Source organism: Leuciscus leuciscus, assembly GCF_965113295.1.
Source record: "Leuciscus leuciscus genome assembly, chromosome: 7".
Lineage (NCBI taxonomy): Eukaryota > Metazoa > Chordata > Actinopteri > Cypriniformes > Leuciscidae > Leuciscus > Leuciscus leuciscus.
This window is the reverse complement of record NC_138731.1, coordinates 19,877,405-19,885,041: the sequence shown is the minus strand read 5'-3', so window position 1 is coordinate 19,885,041 and position 7,637 is coordinate 19,877,405. Positions and strand designations below refer to the sequence as shown.

General features: G+C 36.0%; 1 long non-coding RNA gene across 1 annotated transcript; it reads right to left on the bottom strand.

Moving 5' to 3' along the window:
• Positions 1-249: 249 nt before the first annotated feature.
• On the bottom strand, positions 250-7,637 carry LOC309502822. The gene is made up of 4 exons (XR_014207410.1): positions 7,576-7,637; positions 2,312-4,544; positions 1,224-1,268; positions 250-1,077 (listed from the first exon to the last, which is right to left on the bottom strand). It is a non-coding gene; the product is annotated as an uncharacterized lncRNA (long non-coding RNA).

The window sequence follows — 7,637 nt, the reverse complement described above, 5'->3', positions numbered from 1 at the left end:
AATTGAAATCATGATACAGACTTGAAATTCTTCTGTGTGAAATATAATAGTAATCAAATGTGAATAGGGTGACAGTATATTGACAAATCCACATGACTTACAGTATTTGTTATATATTGTCTAGTATGTCTATACAGTATATATTATATATATATATATATATATATATATATATATATATATATAAATCACACTATAATTTCCCATTAATTTAGTAGACATACTAGATATAAAGGAAACCCATAACACTCTTATCTATGTGTGGTAACTGTATGTGTGACTGACCTTATAAACAAAGCTATTTTGTTAGTTTGTATGATTTTAGTGTCTATGGATGTGTACGTCCCCCTACTGAGGTGTGTGTGTGTGTGTGTGTGTGTGTGTGTGTCCTGGTAAACCCTACATTATGGGGTTATTATCCCCACAAATATGGCAATATCCAAAGTCCTTGTCCTTGTGGGGACATTTGTTGGTCCCCATGAGGAAAACCGCATAAATCATACTGAGTGATGTTTTTTGAAAATGTAAAAACGCAGAAAGTTTTGTGTGATGGGTAGGTTTAGGGGTAGGGTTAGTGTGGGGGGATATAATATACAGTTTGTCCAGTATAAAAATCATTATGTCCATGGAAAATCCCCATAAAACATGGAAACCAGGTGTGTGCGTGTGCAAACATGCATGTGTGTGTGTGTGTGTGCGTGTGTGTTTGTGTGTGTGTTTGTTTCTGTGTGATGTTGGTGCTTTTATGAAGCAGTGTTTGAGCAGTGACAGCCTGTTGCGCACGACAAACTGTGGAAGCTCTTGTGAGAAAGAGATAAGGGATGTGAAGAAAGACCAGAAAAGTGAGGGGAGGGGAATAAACCACAGAACAGAAAGAGTTTTCTAGAGAAAGAGAAGGAAAGCTTTATTTCAACAACTTTTAGTTCAGCTTTACAACTGCAGTTGATCTTCCGAGAAGTTTTGTTGCTCTGTCTGAGACGGGTTGATTGGGAATCTGCCTCCACACATTCACAGAATTGACATTCCCGGGAGTTATGAGTGGAAGGGGGTAAAAGAGATGCTTCATTGTCCTAAAACCTCATAAAGGATAAAAAAAGCAATGAGCTGCTACAGTTTCAAGCATATTTACAGATACATGTATGGGTTTGTGATGAAACATTGTCACTGTAAACAATTTTTTACATTCATGCATTTGGCAGATCCTATTATCCAAAGCAACTTACTCAAGGTAATATTTATCTTCTGTTGAGGTGGACAAATGTGTAACTCTGTTACATCACATCATTAAAAGAAAAAGAAGAAAAAAGAAAACACTTAATATAAGTATATTAAAAAAAAGAAACAATAAGATGTTCTATAAAACATGCTATCATCGGATAACTTATGAAGTGTCATTTAAGCATTCATTTCAGTATTACAGCATGCAAAGGTGAAATACCAGTCAAATGTATTTCTTCAAAAATATGAAATTCAAAAACAAATTGAAGATTTTTTTGTATATATAATATACAATAGTAATCAATATATTATATTATATTACAATATATTATATATACACTAGGAGCATCTATCTATCTATCTATCTATCTATCTATCTATCTATCTATCTATCTATCTATCTATCTATCTATCTATCTATCTATCTATCTATAAAAGGAAAACTTACAGGGGTCTAACAGGCTAAGGGGTTTAAAAGCAGAAATGTATTTTCTTCACCTAAGTGAATTGTATTTATTTAGTTAGTTGTTTATTTATTTGATCTGTAAAAGTAGTTTGAAGTGTGCGTCTCAGTCCACTTCCTAGTCCAGTAATAAGTACACTGCTTAGAGAGTCCCATTGTCAGAATTGTTGCAATGCACCAAACCGTTCTCTTCATAGAAATTCCCAGAATGTACAGTAAACAACCAGTGAACATGCACACTATTTTCTCACTTCCCTGAAATTTAGTAAAATGTTCCATGTCCCTTCATGGTAACTTAAACGGAGCTTGTTAATTCTGTTTTAGGTGAGTTACTGTAAAGAGTTATGTAAACTTTGCATAACAAGGTTGGAAATCTCATTCAATCACATGTAATAATCAAATGTGTGCTGCTCCCTTCTCAGATTGATTTTTTCCTTCTTTCTTTGACAAACCGACAAGTTTACATAATTTTCAGTGATAATCAGCAACAGGCCTATAAAAAGGTCTATAACACAGGTGAGATGTTCTAAAACGGTTGATAATAGTCATATTAATAAACTCTCTTATCTTTGTCTGTAATCTTTAAAGGGATACTCCACTTTAAAATGAAAATTCTGTCATCATACTCACCCTCATGTTGTTTCAAACCTGTATGAATTTCTTTCTTCTGCTGAACAGAAAGGAAGATATTTAGAAGAATGTCAGTAACCAGACAGTTTTTGGTACCATTGACTTCCATAGTAGGAAAAAAATATACTATGGAAGTCAATGGTACCAAAAACTGTCTGGTTACCGACAAAATCAACCTGACATATTAGGTTAAACCAACTAAAGTAATTTTCATCACTCTTAGAAGAGAAGGTTCTCCCATTTTTCAAAGTTAATGTGCTTTTATAATCTGTGTTAAGCTTACATACGTTCCTTAGTTTGTCTCTTTCCCCAGTGTTCCCCCATCATCCTTCTCCCCTCAAGTCTGCTGAGGAAAACCGATTCTCAGATCTTGACACAGGATACATTACATCCCTCTTATCGATGAGTGAAGGACAACATTCTGTCCTCTTCTTTAGTCTTTTAGCCATTTGTTCCAAGTGTCCTAATGTTGTGATCACAAAGCACCTTCTCCAAAGCTATAAAAGGTCACTGTTGAGGCACATGAACTCACACACACCACATCCAGCAATGGGAGATCAGGAGTGTATCAGGAGTTAATGGACTGTGCGTTACTCAAACAGCACCTTACTATTCTAAAAATGCTATTGTCAAAACAGTCAATGTGTTTGAAGGGATAAACTCCTGTATGCGCATTAATCATGCAGGCACAGCAAAGCTACGATTTGGCACAAATTACCCTCAGGATATAGTCACTTGAATTAAGTTAAATCTTACTGCATTGTTGAAGGTTTTACAGGTTCTGCTTTTATCCCACACAAATAAACATCTGATAGGGTTTGAGTCATCCATGCGTGAAATAAATAAATAAAATAACGCCGTTTGGTTTTGAAAGTATTGCTTTATTCTTACACAATAAATATTCTTGATTGTTATGGATATGAATTTATACCATACTGCCTCCGGCTATTTATATTAGACAGATGTAGAGGCTCATTATGAAGTCAGACAATTCTGTAAGAGTGAAAGCTTGGCGTCTCTCAATACTGGGAAGACGCACAAAGGTGTGTCAGCCGATATATCTATATTTTAGAACAAAAGGAGATGTATTCCTCTCCTCTCTTTCGTTTGTGTGCGAGTGTGTGTGTGTGAGAGAGAGAGAGAGAGTGAAGATGAGAATCATCATCTGGCTTTGACTGGCATAATTGGCTCTTTTCTTCCCCGCCGCTACTTAGCGCTGATAGCCCAATTTAGCCGCCACATGCTAAAGACACTTTCAGAGTGTAATCAGAATTAAAGAGAATGGGTTTTACTCACTTTAAAGGCCCTCTGTGGGCTGAAACATTGATGGGTCCCTTTAGTTGTCAGAAGAGATGGGCGACACATACGGTTGGCGGGGTCTGGGGATGATAACACGCCTGTGGTGTCCTCAGGTAACATGTGAAGATACTTCTCTGAGAATGACCCCTTTCCAAAAGACAGGCCTACGTAATGCGTCTGCTCTACTGTAATAATGCAGGCGATCTGTAAATTGGTCTCGAGATACCATCAAAAGACTATTTAAGACTATCTTAGAGTGAAGATATCCATGGTTAGGTGACAAAGGAACGCGTGGATTGCACTTCGTCTAGCGGCGCATGCTGATGCATTTTTCCCATTACGGATGATGGTTTGTGACTATATAGGAAATGGACAGTAGCTTTGAGATTATCTCTCATTTCCTTTCAGTCAGCCTGTCTGTGTTCTTTTTCACGTCTTTTATTCTCTCGTTCTCCCTCTCCTTCTTTCTTGTATGCATAGTGGATAGAGTTTTCTCGCTGCAGGCTATTTCTTTTGCTAAGCTGAGTAAAATGCAAATGCCGCTCACGAGAAATAAAGGAGGAGAGGACAATTCTGTGATTTTTGCTCCAGCTGCTTTGAGCTTTACTGACAGCAAACCTTGCTGAATGGCACCTTTGCAAGAGCCCTTCAGAGGTGTCGTAGTGTTCTTTCTAGATGGAAATTATTAAAATCTCTCAATGAGTCTTTTGTCTTGTCGATATGTGGTCAGTAATGTAAACATCTGTCCAAAACTACAGTGTGACTGTTTTCTGTACATTGCTAGGATACCTAGCCTACCTAGCTGAGATGCCGCGCTCACAAGAGAGAAGAGGACAGGAGGAAAGATAATCCTAGCCATCCCGCCCCTATAAAGGAGCTTTCACTGAAAGAAGGCCTTGTGTGTCTTGTGTTTATCAGAGGGACTTGCTCTTACCTGCAGGGGGAAAAGAGATTTGAATTGCAGTCACTTGCAGAAGAAAGCACAGCCAGCATATTTCAAACTTTCCTCAGACTGAACGTAGAGCTGGAAACGTTAATGACATCGCTGTGATGTCATTTAAATAAGACAGTGAGGAAACTGAAATGGTTTAGCATTCCTAATCACGCAACTCAACAAAATCGAAGCGGCAAATTCACTAGAGCACAACATAAGGGAGAAGTTTTTAGTTGATGTTTTCAAGGGAGACATGAGGCTGGTTAGCGATGCCATCAAATGCCTTGTTTTAGCGAGGAAGCCCATTTATAGCAGCTTATTCAGTAGTGAATGTCAATAGGTGTAAATATTTCCCGTGTATTCTCTTACAAGAAATCACTCAAAAATATGTATGGAAAATAACGTCCGGGCCGCTGAGTTAGGACTCTGTGATGTGATTCAATTTCACTAGGATTTACTGTGATCCATGTGTGGATTCCCTTGGGAAATATGTGCTTTGATTAATGTAATACAGGGACTGGGGGAAATAGGTGTGTGTGTGTGCGTGTGTGTGTGTGTGTGCTTATAAACAGCTTATAAATCATATAAGTGATGTTTTTTGAAAATGTAAAACTGCAGAAAGTTTACTGTGATTGGTAGGTTTAGGGCCGGATTTATGAATGGGGGAGGTATATATATATATATATTTATTTATTTATTTATTTATTATTTCACTGTATTGGAAAAACAAGGTAAGATTATTAAATGAACAATTTTTTTTAAATATTGGGCAGTCAAACCTCATTACTCCATAACTACGCCTCTATCCTGAATATGCCATGCAGTTTGGACCGTCTCTGCTTGTTTGCAATGCAAGGGTAAATAAAGAACTGGTTGTTTGAATAAGTGCAGCATTTTCTATACTCAGGAATCTCTCTCTATATATAAAGGCTAATGTTTTATGTATTTGAGGAGCGGAGAAGACTGTTTATAAGACTGTCATAAGACTGTCATAGCTATAACTTTCTTAAATAACCTGTGCGAAGCTCTTATAACATGAAATTTTGGACAAATTACAGAAAAACTGAGCACCCACATATCAACAATACATTTTATAACCTGTAAATTGATGGACACGAAATGCACTTACTGGCTTAGGTACAGCCATTCTAATGGAGGACAAAACACGTTGGCTATGTCTGACATTTACAGGTCAAAAACTCAGTTTGAGTTTTGAGTATAAAGCCAAATACATATAAAGCCACAATAGGCTATCATATTTGACAACACAGTGTTTAATTGTTTAAAAAAATTGTGGTTGATTTTTCCCCATTTCCTGAAAAGCGGTTTTCGACATTTAAGGTTTCCGACCGAAAGCGACGGTTTATGGTTTTGTACAAGCTACCAGGGGTTATTAATCAAATAGGTTGGCCTTCATTATTCATATATTTCTTTAAACAATAATCCTGCTTCAAGTTTCAGAAACTATAGGAATGTAGTCTACAAAGTTAACTTATAACTTTAGATATCCCGTCAGTTCAACTTTGCTTTATAATTTCTTAAGAGTTCCCATTAGGTCCCTTACACCTTTCTAACTTGGTGACGGATTTTTCATGTTTTTGTATGCTAAAAAAACATATAACAGCAGGCATAGTGTACCTACTATAATCCATGCGTATCATCATACCAAATTACAAATATTAAATTTTTGTGGGAGAAAATATGTTTGTAGGCTATGTGTGTCAATGACAAATAAAGTTAGAGAGGATAAAAATGACAAATGCAAGTGCAAAGTTCTTTAACTTTAACTTTTTTGAAATGTACAACTTTTCTAAAAAATAAATAAATAAATAAATAAATACAAATGTCAAATGGCATAACCATCAAGTAGAAGTATTAAATAAATAAATGTAAAAATTACTTGAGGCGTTTTTTTTTGTTGTTGTTGTTTTTTTTTTTGTTTTTTTTTTATATTAAATATTAAGAGGTTTTCTTGTTACTCCTTTTGACCTAATGTGAATTTTTATAAAAATATACAAATATGCGATTTATTTGAAATGGTTAAATACCAACAGGCGGTGTAAAGGCGTCCACTATTTAATGGCTTCTTTGATGCAAAACAGGACTTTGACCCCAAGTAATACAACCTTTCTATAACAGGCGTCAATTAGTGCGCAAAATGAAGGCGTAACAAGAAATAAAGTATCTAAATTTACAAATGGCACACTGGGCCATTGTTGAGCATGACTTAGGACATTGATTGATGGATCATCTGTGTACCAATGCCAGCTGATATACTACATATTTCCCGTTATAAACTTATTGCATGACCTGTTACATGGAGGGTCATGTTTGTCTTTGCAAATTAATTCAAAATGCTGTTCCGGCAAATATCTCACTGACACTTCACATTGCTTTTTGATTGATCAACCTTATTTAACGTTTTAAGAAACTGATTTCATACAAGCGATGGGAACAAACAAGCAATTGTAATAACAACTCGTAAACTAAATAATATTTTGTTTAAAGACTTTTAAATGCATTTGACTGTGCTGCTCGTAAGAAACTGTTTTAAAACACTGACTTATTTGTTTTCAAATTGCAGATAAAAAATAAAAAAAACTCGATTAACTACATTTTAATAACTAATTCGTCATATCTTTGGAACCTAAAATACATAATAAGCCTACCTTATAAGTCCATGATATAAAGTCTTAGAAGTCTTTGCTTAAGAAGCTAAGAAGCTTAATGAAATTGTCAAGGAGTTGATGTCATTAAACTCCCTGCTATGATGCATTTGGCGCCTTTATTGGCCCTCGCAATTCCGCATTTATTTTTATATAAATAATGTGATTGTTTTTAGATTCTTTAGGCTATCAAAGTCATCGCAAGGCCCTCACTGAAGAACAAGATCCACAAAGATATGCATTTTACTGCCGAGTTTTACAAACGTGCAATACAACACGGCTCTTAAATTCAATATAGGCTACAAATTAAAACAAAACATTCAGGCAGAGAGAGGGAGAAAGAGAGGGAGAGGTAGATTTCTTACCGCAGGAATGAATCCAGTGCAGCTCCCTCTCTCTCTTCCTCCGTCTCGAGTGAATCCCGCTC